General features: G+C 39.7%; 1 pseudogene; it reads left to right on the top strand.

The window, feature by feature from the left end:
• LOC137049331 (zinc finger protein 850-like) overlaps positions 1–17,839 on the top strand; it is a 62,093-nt pseudogene that overhangs the window by 41,803 nt on the left and 2,451 nt on the right.

The raw sequence follows: 17,839 nt of genomic DNA, 5'->3' as shown, positions 1-17,839 counted from the left end.
TGAGCACTTCTAGGACCTGTTGGATCGCAGTGTGAGGGCTAAGGCCATTACCCCCAGAAATGTCAAGGAACTTGCAAGTTTCTTGGTGGAAGAGTGGGGGAACATCTCACAGCAAGAATTGACCTACATCGTAGCTTTTGCAGAGGGTTGCAGGATTTGCATTATCTGTTCAGTATAGGGGTGACCTCTAATAGTCGAAGATTCGATGCATCGATATGCAGGACCGGATTCGACCACTGATCTCATGGTCGAATCTTCGCGGTTGTTATGAAACGAGATTTATACCATTTTGGCAATATGGGGTTGCTCAATATTAGTGTTATAAAGAGGTGTCGCGGCGCTGAGCGATCGGCCCTTTAAGAGCACTGAGCTTCGCACCGGACGCGCCGCGCCACATATACACCGACGGTGGCATTCGACGCCTGGCCGCGGCGATTAAATGTATATTTCCCTCAAATCGTAAATTTTCACCCTGTGCTACAAGATACACTCATCGGGAAGTGATTCAAAAGTGAGCTTGCACGCAGCGCGTAATGTTCACGTCTGACTGGTGTGAGATACCGGAAACACAGCGATGAGTTTCAGTCCGGTGTGCGACCCCCTAAGAACGTGCATATAAACGCACTCAAAGTGTTCTTTTCCTCTCTAGGCAGGTATTTTTTTAGGTTTATTTATCAAAATGTTCTTTTACATATTTGTGTGATGTTCTGTGTTTCGATCGCGGCTTTTAAATGTTATGAGAGAACGGTTAATTAACGAATGTGTAGTGTATAGTTTTGATCACTTTATTAAAAGTGGTGCCTGTGTGCCGTGTGTAAAGTAAAATAAAAATAGTCTTAGCCTCCTGCTGACTAGTGTCCTGCCCTTCCCAACCCGTTTATACCGTTTATTTTTTTCCAGTCTATGGTTTACACACACAGAGATGATTCGACTATCAGTCGACCATAGAGAGATTCGAAAATTCTGAATCGAATGTGTAAATCCTTAGTCAGGGACACCCCTAGTTCAGTATTTCTTAAACAATTCCCTTACCGATTCACAAAATGTCAGGTCAGTCATCATGGAAGAGAAAAGCCCACCCTGATAATTTCATTGGTCAGAACAGTTTCTGTTCAGGCATAATAACTCCTCTATGGATCAATTCCAGAACGAACTGCCTGAGCTCAAATGTTGAGGGCAGGGCTGAGTTCGGCTGGCATCCAGGCTACTGCTTACCGTGCTCCATGGCTGCAGTGCAAGAACAAGCGGGCAAGGACAGCACTTCCGGAAAACAGGTGGCCACTATGGAAACCAAAACTTGCGCGTTTGGAACCGATGATCAGAATCAGAAATAATTTCTAAACAATTCCAATGGCATCATTTTTTTTTTAAACGGTTCCGAGTTGGTTTTATTTATATAGCGCCTTTCCCATACTCAAGGTCGCTGTACAAAAAAAAAAAAAATATATATATATATATATATATATATATACGTATACACAAAATAGACATACATAAACAATATATGAAATAAACATACAAATATACAAAGGATAATCTTATATTACCATGACCTTTTATTTATTAAAAGCTCAAGGGAAAGTTTATTTCTCAATTCATCTCCCCTTTAAACTCTCGCCAAACATCAATAATGCCGGACTCATTACAAAGTTCTTTCAGATCCAGGGAGGACTTAGGGTTAGTATGAGTTTCAGAAGTAGATTTATCCATTTTTTGATTCATGACACAATTGAAATCTCCAGCACAACCTCATGCCTTAACAATATTGATTAAATAAGAATGATTTTAGATATAAACTTAGGTAAGTCCTAAACAATATTTGGCCTCCCAGTCTCGATATAATTTCAAGTGTTCCCAGTCAGATAAATGTGTTTCTTGAAGCAGAGCAATAGTAGTCTAGCCTGACAAGCCAGACCCACATCAAGATGTTTGGTCTGGAAACTCACCATAGACAGCTCAATTCGAGGGGCGGATAAACGGTTGTCTTTCAAACTCCCTCTGCACGCGATAGGATAGCGCTACAACCAACCAGAGCAACGAAGGTGAAGCAGAGCTTGTTGAAAGATTAAACATTCGCCGTATCCGGTCGGCTAAACTCCGAACACATCTTCCCTTTTTAAGAATGACTTCAGTGCCGCTCTTTGTTCTTTTCTGAGAGAAAAGCTTAACTCCAAGTCTTCCAGAGTCGTGGTCAAAGCTGATTCGAAAAACCGCCGTTCGCTAGTTTCTGTGTTTACTAGAAGCACGCAACCGTAACTCAGCCGTCGTGATTATGGCCCCGCCCACCGACTCTATACACGATGTGATTGGTCCGGCAACAGTTAAGGGAATACAGCTCAGAAGGGTATTGAGAGTTCTTAGACGACACTTGCGGGCAGATTAAATTTGCTGCCGCTAGGGTGCATCTAGATTTCTAGGCTAATAGTAGTCCCCTGCTTTTTAAAATAAGTTGTTTTTCCCCTCTTAATCGCATGTCCTATCCCTTTCACATTCTGTTATGAAACTAGCCAAATTATAAGTTGTCATCAAATGGAAAAAGATAAACAACAACAACAACAAAAAGATCCCTCCTTAAACCCCCCAAATTTATCCCTAAGTCTTTAGGACTGCTTGAAAATTAAAGGCAGGCGTCTTTCATTTAAAACTTAACTGCAATATAGTGGCACTCCAGGATCAAAGCTGATGCCTAAGATAGGATGGGTCACATACTACTCTATACCCTGCTATTGATGCTTTAAATGTCTATATTATGTTATGTCTGTTTTTGCCCTAGATCTAATGGCATTAAAACAGTCAAGTCATGAACTTAATGAAAGTGAAGAAGAGAAAGACCATAATGATAAACATCATGATTCCATGACTGGAGAAAGATCGACACAGGCTAAAAAGACTTCCTTGCAAAAAAGAGCTCAAAAGACAGGAACTAAAGGTTATTTAACCTGTCAACAATGTGGAAAGAGTTGCAGAAATAAAGGAGATCTTAACGTCCACATGAGAATTCACACTGGAGAGAAGCCGTTCACCTGCCAACAGTGTGGAAAGAGTTTCACTCGAAAAGAGAGTCTTAAAATTCATATGAGAGTTCACACTGGAGAGAAGCCTTACACCTGCCAACAGTGTGGAACGAGTTTCAGTGGAAAAGGAGATCTTAAACGCCACTTGAGAAATCACACTGGAGAGAAGCCATTCACCTGCTTTATTTGTGGAAAGAGTTTTAGTGTAAAAGGAAACCTTAAAGTCCACATGAGTATTCACACTGGAGAGAAGCCATTCATCTGCCAACAGTGTGGAAAGAGTTTCAGTGGAAAAGGAAACCTTAAAGTCCACATGAGTATTCACACTGGAGAGAAGCCATTCACCTGCCAACAGTGTGGAAAGAGTTTCAGTGGAAAAGGAAACCTTAAAGTCCACATGAGTATTCACACTGGAGAGAAGCCTTATACATAGGGCCTAAATATTATTTTTTCCACTCAATTGTGTCATAATAGATTGTGTGTAGTTAAAAGGACATATTTTCTCCTAATAAGGACAGTGGCGTAAGTTTAACCTAGTAATGACGTACCCCGGTGCAGCCACAAATAATATAACTATATAAAGGCCAACTGTAATTAAGACATATATTCAAGAAATGTATTAAAACAGAAAGACGCTACAGTTTCAGGCTTACTCAAAGGCAGAGGAAACAGGCCAGCTACGCACATCAATCCATTCCAGACGATCTTGGTTTGCTTCTTATTTAATATACACACAATTTATTGATGAAACATCGATCAAAATACAATTTATACAAAACTAAAAAAAAATTTAAGAAAGACTTTCTAGAAAATAAAACTCAGAAGTGGTCAAAATCATGTGTGACCCCAAGTCTCAGACATATTGCAAATCTTATACCTTACTCATGCGGCTAACTTTTCATAATAAACTTAAAAATTTAAATAATATTACAGGCTAATGTATAGGCCTAAACGTAGCCTATTTAGTTTCGTAGTTAGGCTATGTTATCTTTAACCCACGGCCGATAAAGGCGCCAACGTTTTTTTCATTTTTTCCTTCTTCCTTTAAGAGAGATGAAACAACTCTCAATTCTCTGTCATTTTTAACTATACAGATAAGTTCAATAAACTTTAATTTAAATTTAATTATAAACTGTCTACTTTTATTTGTGGACTCAGGGAACAAATTATTTTGCATGCACTCACTCCAAACGCTGTCTTTATTTCAAAAAATTATTTTGTCTATTAAATGCCAATTTTTTCTTTTCAAAAGCATTTCTAAATTCAGTTCATGTTTCCAACAAATGAAATTTCTAGCGAAATAACGAAAGTGGTAAAAACAAAAAAAACATTTGAGTTACCATGCAAATTCAAACATATCGCTCTTCTCTACGTGCGTCAACCTGGCGTGTGTAAAAGTCGATCATATATTACAGATGATGGTTTGTTTGGAGAGAAGATGAGAGTTCTTTATTAAACTCATAAAAGACAATAGAATTACAAGAATACTGGATTCTAAACACAGAAATGCCACATTATCATGAAGACCTTGAAGCAGATCCAGTGCTCTCAAGTCTCACGCTTAGGGCACGCATTTCAACCCATTCACACGCTCACACGCTCACACCTTGTATTTCTCACGCAGAGAAATCGCCAGGGTAACACACACTGAGTTGCGCGCTATTAGAGGAATCAAGCGTGTTCCCCTTAGAGCTCTGACGGCCCTGCCACGCACCAGTTAATCTAATAAAAATAGAGACCGAACAGCCAATCATAAAATAGATTTGCTGTATCTGGGTAAGATATAGATATTCCCTCCACCCAAGAACGTTTACGTTCTGATTCCAACGTCACATTCTGTGATTCACGCCACAGCCTCGCTCATTGAATCAAATGCTCGCTGAAGTACAGTTAGTAGGCAACTAGAAGCAACGATGACAGACAAAGAGACACAACGTGACTTAACGGTGTTAAGTTTCTGACAGCACTTTGTGTTTTCTGTTCTTATTCCCTCAACAAAACTTAAAGGAAGCTCAATCATGATTTGCATGAAATGCATTTTGTTGTACGTTATTGTGCTCTCACTCAGTGAACATCTGTGCTCTTCGTCACTCGTGAATGCGGTGATGGACAGCTGTCCTCATTCCACTGGTGTTTGGATGGGATTTTTTTTTTAAACTCACTTTCATTTCATAATTGATTAAAAGTAACTCCATTTTGTAAGATCATTTTCATCTAAGTAATTTCAAACATCACGAGACAGACGACATTAGTGATCAAATACAGTCGAGTTATTAACCCGCTCCACAGTGGATTTAGTTATAACTGCGAGATTTAGAGGGATTTATAATGGATTCACTGCATTTACGGCCAGCAAAGCAATATAGTAAAATTTCAATATTATTTTTATTTTTCGAATATTAATTACAGATCGAATATATTCGTACTCGCCCCTATTTATGGAAGCTGAAGTGTAGCGATATAAAATTTGCAATGCAATATGCAAAATGGCAATGCATTTCAGTATTTAAATTTACATTTTCCATACCATGTTTGCAACATTTGGAACAAAATTATAATTCAAATGGAATAATATAATTTACATTTGCTATTTCCTACACTAGTTTTAACATATAATTTAAACATAAATTGTATATTGTAATACTTTATATAAGTATCAAAATTAAAATTAAAATGTATTACAGAAATAATTAGATGTGTTTAATGTTCAAGCAAAAATTGTAGCAAAATGATCATTTAAATGTTATTTTTCGAAATTGCATTTAAACTCCCATTTAAGATACTTGCGATTGCATTTTGATTATATATCCCGCAATGAATGTATCAAAATTCAATGTGGAATTGAAAATGCAAAACTCCATCTTGCCTTGGGCAACCAAAGAGCTAGAGCCGGCCCTGCCGCTGTCATAAAGAGAGGAAAAAATACAACCATACTGAAATAGCAAACAATAATCATAGGGAGTTTGTCTAAGATTATTTGAGAGTAAAATAATCTCTGTTGTAAACCACAGCTCACTTCAGCGCGACCACGCTCATGTTAAGGTGCCACCAACCTCTGGGCTGAAGGCCTCAAAAACCTGCTACCAACACCAATAAACAACACTAACCATTCACTTATCATTCACACTTATCATTTGATTGAGAAATCATTCTCTTTTATTTATTTTGTTATTTCTCTGACTGCTCTGGACTCAGTGGTTGGGTTTTATAGGCTGCTTGACCAAAAAAAAAAAAAAAAGATTTACATTACCGGAAAAACGTTGTTTATGTTTAAAGGGGGGGTGAAACACTCAGTTTCAGTCAGTGTCATGTCAATCTTGAGTACCTATAGAGTAGCATTGCATCCTGCATATCTCCGAAAAGTCTTTATTTTTTTAATAATTATATAAGAAATATGCGCTGTTCCGAGTCTTTCCGAAAAAAGCAGAGCGGGTGGGGGCGTGTCGTGTGAGCGGAGCTAAATAATGACGTGTGCGCGCTGCTGCTATTGTGTTGAGTCGAGTGCGTCGTAAAGCTGTGTCATCCCTAACAGCGGGAAAAAAACTTTATTCAAAATAAAAATATGGCTTTTAATCAGATACAGTCATACATCTATGATCCGGAATCAGACCCAGAGGCTGCAGTTGAACAGGAGCAGCAGCAAAAACGACTAGAGCAGGACGTCTGTATGTGGTACAAGTTATACACTAACTATATAATATGCTTAGCGGCTTGTGTTATTTACATATTTATACTTGAATTATATCGTCGTATTTTTGTCTTTGAAGGTGTACATGTGGGAAGTGCAGTTGTGCACGTGTGTGTGTGTGTTTACGCGTGGTTTGTGTAGACGTTAGTAAGCGGACTGGTTTTGCACGGCAGGCTAAGTTAGTGTTTACATAGAAAGACACGGAATAGTAGCGCATTTGAATGAAGAAGCGCGCTTATTTAGTTCAACATATTTCCCCCCTCTTTGTGTATTGTTGTTTGGAGTGCTTTTACAATACACAAACATAAAGTTACACATATAGTGGCCAGCTAAACAAATGTACACGCACTACACATCGCATGCTCCATTGATCAACTAACTATACGTGATCATGTTTGGGCTACTTGATGAGCATAGGGAAAAACACAGACATTTGAAGCAGTCTTACTCACCGCCTGCGTTTCTAACGTTAGGACCTTTATCGTTGGGACTGCTCCATCCTTCAGCATTAGGCGATCGGGAAAATCCGGCGTCGAGCTGGGCCTTGTTTATGAAACAGTCGGCACCGAAATGCAGCGAACAGATATAAACATTCGCGCAACTCAGTTGCTGATCCGGAAAAGCAAATTACATCCACTGTTGCCTTAACGCGAAGTTTTTGGGGAATCTGTGCAGGACTGTCTTGGTCTGGCAACCAAAAACGCACTTTTTTTGGTGACATTGTAATTGTGCACATCACCTGTGCAGCGCAGCCTACGAGCCAGCGCTTTGATGGGCGTAGCCTGTTACTTTCGCTCTCTCCCTCTCTCTCTCTCACGCTCTTCCGGTAGAATTGTCCGTAAGGCCCATACAAGGAAATTCCGCCCCCATTAACGTCAAAGGGGACGCATGATCTCAAAAAACTTGCCTAACCGGACTAACCGGAAGTAGTATTTTTGACAAAGAAATACTCCCATCAAACGTCCACCTTAACTTTTGAAACTTTGTCTATGTTTAGTATGGGATTCCAAGTCTTTAACAGTGTAAAAAGATCAGTATGCATGAAACAGCATTTCACCCCCCCCCCCCCCCCCCCCCCCCCCCCTTAATATATACCTCATGCTTACACGCGGCACAATATATACCCTTGGACATATGCATCAGTGGAAAACAGAAACTTGTTCATGTTCAAAATGGATGTCTTGTTGGAAACTTATGACTTGTGTCATATACATTAGTAGAAAAACAACATCATGCTACACAATTCTTTCTAACAGGGAACTTCTGTCACATGCATAATTATGTTCAAAATGTTCTCTGTCATTCTCAATGCAATCCTCATACTCATGTGTTCAGGCACACTCTGTCTGAATACTAATAATAATACAAATGATTATGTATATTAATAATAATTAAAGCTGCGAGCAGCGATGACGGGCCCAAGCCGGTGGCACCGCCACCCCGGTGGCATCAGCTTAACTGTGCACAGCAGGCAATAGGCATTTAATATGGGAAAAAATAAAAGGACTTTGTCAAAGTCATTTGAATTCACCTCATTAACTGCAGCAACTGGTGCTGTTATGACCAGGAACCAAAACAGTCACATCTATGAGATCAATTACATTTTATTCATTAATTTTATGTCAGATGATTTCAGATGTCAATTCCAAATGAATGCAGAATACTGTCCAAATGCTGAAGTTGTATTATCCTTACCCTTCTCTTTATGTGTTTTTGACCTACGGTACCTTCTTTTTGTTCACCAATTTTATCCAGCAAAAAGCATGCTTGTTTTTACATGCTTGTTTTAATATTTTTTTAAAATAAAAAAATAAAGGCAAATCACAGAAACTGCAAAAATGATTTTAATATCAGTGTCAGGTAAGAGTAATATGCCTGCATACATTTTATGGAAGTGTATTATAAACAGCCACTTTTAAATGTTTAAATGTAATTAAATTTAAAATAACAATATCAAAGTCATCTGAATATGCTATATTTACTGGTCAAGGTCGACCTCTCTAAAACATGCAGCATGTTTTTATACCGCTGAGAATGTGCACGACAGGCAATATGCATTTAAACAGGAGAATATTTGAAAATTGCTCTAATATGCCACATGTATCACAGCAGCTGGTGCCACTATGACCACAAGCCACACCTATTATGTAATTTAAATATAGATTTTTTTTTTATGTATTAGGATATAATGGGTCACTTTAAATTATGTGCAAATGTATCTTTTGCAGCTCAAAATTTTGTCAGTTCAGAAGACCAGTTTATTTTTTGTTGCTTTTTACTTATTTTACACACTAAAGTGATAGCAATTTGTGATAGCCTATGATATGAAAGGTTTAAATTATGACAATCAAGAGACAAGGTGACACACAAAGAGTAAGAGAGACCCCCTCCACACACACACACACACAAACATAGAGTGAGCCTCAGAGAGGGAGGGGGGAGGGGAACGACAGACAGAGTATGAATCTGATTGAACAAGATTCGAAAAAAAAAAACATCTAAACAGTGGGAGAGTTTTTTTTTTTAATTTCACTGTGTGAAAACACTGTTTTGCAATAACAACAATAGTTTTATCTTCAAAACGGTGTTCTCAAGGACATATCCAACCTGGTTCATATCTAAAGCCCCGTTTCCACCAAAATTACCCGGAACAATTTGTACCAGGAACTTTTTTACAGGAACTTTTCTCCCCCCCCAACCCCCCCCCCCAGACCTGCAACTGTCTGCGTTTCGACCGCGATCTAAAGTTCCGAGAAGTTTAGGCAAATTAGTCCGGTGATGTAGGACTGCACGCGACTTAAAATGACAATGTATATTATTATCAGCTATTACGGACATTGAACGTGAGATGGCTGAGGCGAACGCGTGCCATCAGACAGAGAGCAAGACTGATATTTACTGAGCGTAGACCGAACCTCGCAAAAGACTTTTAAAAATGCCGGTTGAAATAAAATGCTGCGTGAACTAGGGGTTGAACGACTTTCATTTTTTAAAAGTCGACATTTATGTGATGAAAGTCGAGTCGATGTAGACTAGTCGCTGATGACGTCATTAATTAAAAATAAAATAAACCTGAACCTTGAGCTGAGACTCGAACTCGGGTCTTCTTGTGTACAGCCAGTGCCGCCGCTGGCCGTCTTGATGCCCAACGCAAAAATTTTAATGGTGCCCCGCGGGTGGCGCGTTCATGTTGGGCTGACAGAAATTTATCGTGGTGCCCCTCTCAGCACTTGGTGCCCTACGCGCAGCGCGTGGTGGGAGCGGCGGCACTGTACACAGCTTATTTGGCATGACAGATAGAAAATCGAAATGGGTCAAATTGACCCGGAACATAACGGGAGGGATTGATTTTAAAGCGGCAACCGGAATGATTTTCTCGATCACAGGGCTCGTAAACGTCTTTATCAGACAAACACAATGATTTATTTCTCATCCACCCATGATTGATTGGACTATTATTTTTGTATTACATAGCCTGCACGATCATTCGATATAAGAACAAACTGCATGCCCACATATACATGTGCGGCGCAGAACAAGAAAGGAATAGAATGAGATTCATCGGCCTGCCTGGGATGTTGGGCTTTGTAAGCCCTGGCCCATACATATCTGAGTCCAGCGTGGTAAAGGTATGTTTCTATTAGACACGTACACATAAGCAAAATGATCTATAACAATGCAATAGCATTACATATAAAAACATGTTTTACTCACATAAGTGTGTTGCACCATTCCTCCTGTCGGATCCAATATAGAAGAAATAGCATTGTGAGACTTGTTTACAAACGTTCCCGCTGTGAAATGAAGTGAACACCATGTCTTCCCCACGTTAGCTGGAATTTCATGAAAAATAAAGTTCAACCACACATTCCTTATATTAGAATCAGAAGGAAGCTTATGCAGCGACTGTGTTCTTCCACAACCAGGAATAGCGCACTATCTTGCTATATTCTTGGGCATGTTTATTGCTGCTGGCTTGCGTGATCCCATGAGTCGGTGGGCGGGGCTACTGAATTACACATGCTTATTAATTCTGTAGAGGGGTGTTTCATCAGTCGATTACGTCAAGATGCGAACATGATGGTTTTCTGGGCCTGGTGTCTATAAAAGCTTTTCTTTGACTAACAATGAAGTTTTCAGCTCTGAAAATTACAGGATAATCTTATATTACATGACCTTTTATATATCAAAAGCTTAAGGGAAAGTTGATTTGTCAATTCATCTCCCCTTTAAACTCTCTCCAAAACATCAATAATGCCAGACTCATTACAAAGTTTTTTCAGAGCCAGGGAGGACTTAGGGTTAGTAGAAGTTTCAGAAGTAGATTTATCCATTTTTTGATCCATGACATAATTGAAATCTCCAGCACAACCTCATGCCCTTACAATATTGATTAAACAAAAATGATTTTAGATATTAACTTAGGTGAGTCCTTGTTTGAATCATATATATTAATTACTGTAAGACATTGTCCGTGTATTGTGTCTGTAATTTAAACACATCTTCCTTCCGGGTCACTGACTTGATGCTCTAAAATAAAGGGGAAATGTTTATTGATTAAAATTATTGTGCCCCTCTTTCTTTTGTTTGTTTTACAAGTTTAGAAAAATATTTGCCTTCACAGTCTTGCTTTAATTTCAAGTGTTCCGAGTCAGATAATTGTGTTTCTTGAGGCATAGAAATAGTTGTCCCCTGCTTTTCAAGTTTTTTCCTTCTTAATCGCATGTCGTAGCCCTTTCACATTCCATGTAATAAAACTAGCCAAATTATAAGTTGTCATCAAATGGGAAAAGATTAAAAAAAATAAAATAAAAAAAAGATCCTTCCTAAAAACTGATATACTGTGAAATTGCCAAAATGGGAAATAATCAATTTGGGACTATTTGCAAACAATATTTGCATTAATTGTCGTCAAATATATTATTAGTCCCGAGGTTTTTTGCAAGAGTGAATAAATACGTACATTCACTGCTTATATTTGAGTTCCTCAGTTGTCTAGTAGTAGACTTTTAGTAAATCGTCTCAAATGTTCAGAGATCTTTTCTGCTCATATAGTTTTCTTCATTAAAATGTTCATCAATGATTGTATATTAAGAGCATGGACACGTTGCATTTTGTGTGTGTGCAATTTAGTTTTGTGATTTCACTGGAAAGAATAGTCTCTCCGCAACGCCATTACTTGATAGTGTACGAGAGAGCGAGCATGTGCGCGGACCAAAAGAGAATGTAAATCCCGCCTACTTTGATTTGATTGGCCATTTGAGTCCCATTAAACCACATTCATTTCCACTGTCTGATCAGCCTCTGTTCATGTCAATCATGCGGTTTCAACCAATTATACTGCATGAGAGAGGGCCGAGCTAACTCTCTCATACACACACACAAACGAAGTGAGGCATAAAGCGCGGTAGGCCAAAGTTTGACACCCCTGTTTTAAATTATGTTTAATATTTAATGTCTAAATTATGTTATGTCTGTTTTTGCCCTAGATCTCATAGCATTGAAACAGGCAAGTCATGAACTTAATGAAAGTGAAGAAGAGAAAGACCATAATGATAAACATCATGATTTCATGACTGAAGATCGACACAGGCGAAAAATACTTCCTTGCAAAAAAGAGCTCAAAAGACAGGAACTAAAGGTTATTTAACCTGTCAACAGTGTGGAAAGAGTGTACCCAAGCTGATCGTGAGATCTGAATTTTCTTCACTTATTGCTCATTGTTCTCGCTCCACTTCACTCCGATCCTCTAAGCCTGTCAGCCACTGACTGTAAACAACAGCGCGTGCAGCACCCAGAAGCTCGTTCTGCAATACGCACACGCAGCATTACGTATAGCGATTAAGCATTATATCAGGAATTTTTTGAACTGTTATCAGTTTATCAAGTAAAATTATATCGTGTTAATTATTGTTATCGTTTTATCGCCCAGCTCTACGTTCACACAAACAATAACCGACGAGGACTGAACAGAATGGGGAGTATAAATACTAGGGGTGTAACGATTCGTTAAACAACGATTCGATTCGGTTGAAATAAAACTTTCACACTGATTTAAATTTTTGGCTAAAAAGTTACCGGATCATATCGTTCTAAATGAACCAATATCGTCCTTAAATCATATCAACAACCTTAAAGCAGCACTAGGTAACTTTTCAACCTTCATAATATATTTTTTAAGACTCTTGTGATGATAAACCGACTTACAATAGGTTGAAAGACACGTCTGCCATAGCCTGATGGGGTCTGTATCGTTTTTAATCGTACTTTTAAACTTCAGGTTTCGGGTAGTAACCCGAGAACAAAAAGAACTACAAAATTCGACTGCTTTACGGCATATACGTCACTTCCACCAACACACACACTTCCTTACATTCGGACGTGCGAGCCCAACTTTGTTCGTCGGATAATATAGTCATGTCCGAAGCAGCAGAGACAAATAAGAAAGAAAAGGTTTTGTTGGAGGAAAGCAATAAGAGGAAACGAAAAAGTGCTGTGATTAAAGGCAGGACGAGGATCAACATGTGACCAGCGTTTGCTCGTCGGCGTGAGCTGAAGGAGGCGTGCCCGACCGATGCTGTCATGCTTGTTTCGGTGAGCTACCACTCAAACATTGAACTGAAGTATCATATAGATTCTGGAAAACGCTAACCAATAGACTACTATAATGACGCTGGCTTGTAAACGTGAGCATCGTGATTATTTGGCGTTTGAAAAAAATAAAACCCATGAAATTATATTCATATGACATGCTAAAACATGCCACTGACTGTAACGTTACCTGGGATGAAGACATTTCACACGCGCCGCCAGAAGAACTCTGAACTCCTCTTGCAGTGTTCAGGGGAACTGTTAGTGCTGCACCGACCCGTGGGACGCTTATATGAAGTTATTTGGCCCGCACCGCACCACTGTATATATTTTTACAACCCGCCCCGCACCCGCGACCATTAAATAGACATACGGGGTCCGCGGGTTATGAGACGACCCACGCATCACTAGTTCAGGGCAATCAGGGCTGTCATGTCAACAAATGCACGCGCGATGGCATCCCCTGTTGTAGGATGACAGATCTTACGACAGTAGTTGAGGACATTATTTTTTCCAAACTGTAGGGGGACCCCGAGAGCAAAAGTAGCCAAGTGCGGCTTTAAATCGTGATACGAATCGTTGTTAACCGAATCGTTACACCCCTAATAAATACACATAGCAAACAAGGACACTAAACAGATACAGCTGTACAGACATCAACTAACCATTAGAACTAATATTGAAATGTTAATTAATTAATTGTTTAGTTTTGTTTTTATGTCAAATTATATTTTGTTTCATTTCTTTATTTAGTTAATTTAGAAAAATGTTTAGAGCAATTTTGTTGTTTGTTAAATTAATGTTTTAATTTTTTTGTGATGACCAAGCAGCCAGCAGCCGACAGAGTTAACCGCATGTTTAATCAATTTAGCCTCTCAAATAATAATAATAATAATAATAATAATAATAATAATACATTTTATTTATAATGCACTTTATATTAAACAAAATCTCAAAGTGCTACAGAATTAAAAAACAATCAACAACAATAAATAAATAAGTAAATAAAATAAAAACTGAAAAATAAAATAAAGAAGTAACAAGTCAATTAAAAGCTCTGCTAAAAAGGTGGGTTTTAAGACCAAGCTTAAAAGCATCTATAGTCTGTGGAGTCCGCAGGTGGTCAGGGAGAGCATTCCACAGACTGGGGGCTGCAGAGAAGAAGGCCCGATCTCCCGTAGTACGGAGATTGGCTGTGGGAGTTTTAAGGCGATACAGCGAAACAGAGCGGAGGTTACGAGTGGCTGTTTGGTGCACTGGTGCGTAAGGAGAGAGATCTTGTACTCGATCCTGAACGACACAGGAAGCCAGTGGAGTGATTTTAGAATGGGGGTGATATGGTCGTATTTGCGCACCCTCATGAGGATACTAGCAGCGCTGTTCTGAATACACTGCAGCCTCTGGAGATTTTTGCTAGGGATGCCAATAAGGAGCGCATTGCAGTAGTCCAGCCTGGAGGAGATAAAGGCGTGGACAAGCTTCTCCGCATCAGACAGTGATAGAATGGGACGAAGTTTGGCAATGTTTCTGAGGTGGAAGAAGGAGGTCTTACACAGGTGTTTGATGTGCGCTTCAAAAGTAAGCTGTGATTCCATTCTGACCCCCAGATTCGTGACTGAAGTGGAAAGTGGAATGACCTGATCAGAGAAAGCAATGCTGGTGATAATGGACTTCTGGACCTGAAGTGGAGTGCCGACTAGGATAGCTTCAGTCTCGGAGCTGTTTAGCTGCAGAAAGTTTTGCTTCATCCACGCCTTTATCTCATCCAGGCAAGTGATCAAAGTGGATGGTGTGAGGTCAGGAGAGGGAGATGAACTTGTCCTAAAGTAAAGTTGAGTGTCATCAGCATAGCAGTGAAAATAAATTCCATGCCGGCTGATGAGACGGCCAAGGGGGAGCATGTAGAGTATGAACAGGGTGGGTCCGAGCACAGAGCCTTGAGGGACACCGCAGGTGACATTGTGTGACAGGGATGTAGCTTCTCCTAACGCAACATATTCAGTTCTCCCAGTGAGATCAGAAGAAAACCAGTTGTGGACCGAGTCAGAGAGACCAATGGTGGAATGTAAACGGTGAAGGAGGATTTTATGGTCAACTGTATCGAAAGCTGCAGTTAAGTCCAGGAGGATGAGTAGGGATGGGGAACCAGCATCTGCCGCCATCAAAAGATCGTTTGTGACCCTGACCAAAGCTGTTTCTGTGCTGTGTCCTGAGCGGAAACCAGACTGAAATTTCTCATAAAGATGGTTATGCTCCAAATGGACCTGAAGCTGTGCAGCAACAACTTTTTCCAGCACCTTAGAGAGGTATGGGAGGTTGGAGTAGGTTTTTTTAGAAGTGGTCTGATGATAGCAGTTTTTAGAGATGAAGGAACAAGGCCAGCCTGGAGGGAATCATTAATAATCTTGGTAATAAATGGACTTAAGACACAGGTTAGATTTTACCAAGGCTGTAGGAAAAGGATCCAGTGCACAGGTGGATGGTTTCATTTTTCTGATGATGTCCTCAACCTCAAGCTGTGTGATGATGGAGAAGTAGCAGAGATGTTGGAAGGTCCCTGGCTGTGGATCAACAGACGGGAAAGGCAGAGCGGAGGTGCTAGATAGAAGCAAGTGGATGTTGTCTACTTTGTTCCTAAAAAAGGTCATGAACTTATTGCACCTCTCTTCTGTGGCTTCTGAAAAAGAGTGAGTTTGCGGTTTGAGGATGTGATTTATAGTGGAGAAAAGCTTCTTGGAGTTTCCAGGGTTATTGTTGATGATGCAGGAGTAGAACTGTGACTGAGCATCTCTCAAGGACCTTGCGTAGGCCTTCTGATGATCTCTATAGGCTTGCCTATGAACAGTGAGTCCTGAGAGCTTGAGACGCCTCTCAAGTACGCGCCCAACCGTCTTCATCTTCCGCAGTTCGCTGGTGTACCAGGGTGCTGAGCGCGAGAAGGTGACCATTCTAGTTATAAATCAACTCTTGGCTTGTCTTGCCTATAATAGAATCCATAGATATAAAACACTTCAAGCATTACAATGTTAATTAATTTAGCCTACTATAACCACCACAGTAAAATATATTTTTGACGAGCTGAGGCAGGCTGATACTGTTACGTCTGCTGGTGGAAAAGAGACAGAGAATCCAGTAGCAAGAGATAAGGAATTTATTATACTCAAATTCAGAATGAACACAAACAGATCACTGGAAGACGCGAGACGAGTGCTCAGGAACACAATAGGTCAGGCAGGCTGTAGATCAGGCACCAGCAGGGCAGGCAGGCAGAGAGAGCATGCCGGGTTGTGACACAGGGCTGCGGATGGGCTATCCGAAACGGCCGGAGATGGGACTCCAGAGCGAAGAGTAGAACATCCAAGACACACAGGAACAGGAAACGCCACGCAGACAGGGACCAGACTGTTAGGGGTTAACAGCTTATGACCCAGGACCAGTAGTGAAGACAAAGAGTCAGCATTACAATTAATTAAAGAAAAATTTACTTAAGAATAGTTTGCAGTTTCAAAGCAGAAGCCAGCTTCAGGTTTCACAAGGAGTTCGTAGGCCGCGCTCCCGCTCTCACCGTCTCGTTGCCTCGCCCTATCGTAAATACAATTGTCCAAACAGTTATACCATTTTCAAGGTCTATCCACGTCATTCTGATTGGCACAGATAAAATGCAATGTAAGCAACTTTCCACATGTAGACAGATACAGGTCCTTCTCAAAAAATTAGCATATTGTGATAAATTAAACTTTCATATATTTTAGATTCATTGCACACCTACTGAAATATTTCAGGTCTTTTATTGTTTTAATACTGATGATTTTGGCATACAGCTCATGAAAACCCAAAATTCCTATCTCAAAAAATTAGCATATTTCATCTGACCAATAAAAGAAAATTGTTTTTAATACAAAAAAAGTCAACCTTCAAATAATTGTGTTCAGTTATGCACTCAATACTTGGTGGGGAATCCTTTTGCAGAAATGACTGCTTCAATGCGGCTGGCATGAGGCGATCTTACTTAGTTACTTTTAAAATCAAGTAATCTGTAAAGTAACTAAGCTACTTTTATAAAGAAGTAATCAGTCATCAGATTACTTTTTCAAAGTAACTGTGGCAACACTGGTCATTTCTGTAGAAGAAATGTGACAGAAAAAATATATATTTAGTGCCTTCTAGACTAAGAAAAGCCACAAAATGTATTTTTTGCTCATGTGGATGAAAGACAACAACTTCCAGAATGCACTTCCTTCGCTGCCCTATGAGGCCAGTCCTAAAGCCACGGCTATTGGATCACTTGACCCACCCACTTTTTACGACCAATGATATTGGACTGTCTTTTATCGTCGCTATTTCAGCACATGTTAGTTTACCAACAGGAACTAAATCATGAATCAATACACTGATTCATAACCATTCGAAACTTTGTTTTGAAATCGGCCCATCACTCTATAAGTCATTCCCATTCAGTTGGTCACTCTCGACCCTACGTCGGAGTACTGACGAATAGGAATCTTGCTAGCGAGAGCCAATCTACTTCGAGTGTAACTAAATCCAC

Source organism: Pseudorasbora parva, chromosome 2 (assembly GCF_024679245.1).
Source record: "Pseudorasbora parva isolate DD20220531a chromosome 2, ASM2467924v1, whole genome shotgun sequence".
In the NCBI taxonomy this organism is placed as follows: domain Eukaryota; kingdom Metazoa; phylum Chordata; class Actinopteri; order Cypriniformes; family Gobionidae; genus Pseudorasbora; species Pseudorasbora parva.
Note: the sequence above shows the minus strand (reverse complement) of the source record. Positions and strands in the feature narration are given on the sequence as shown.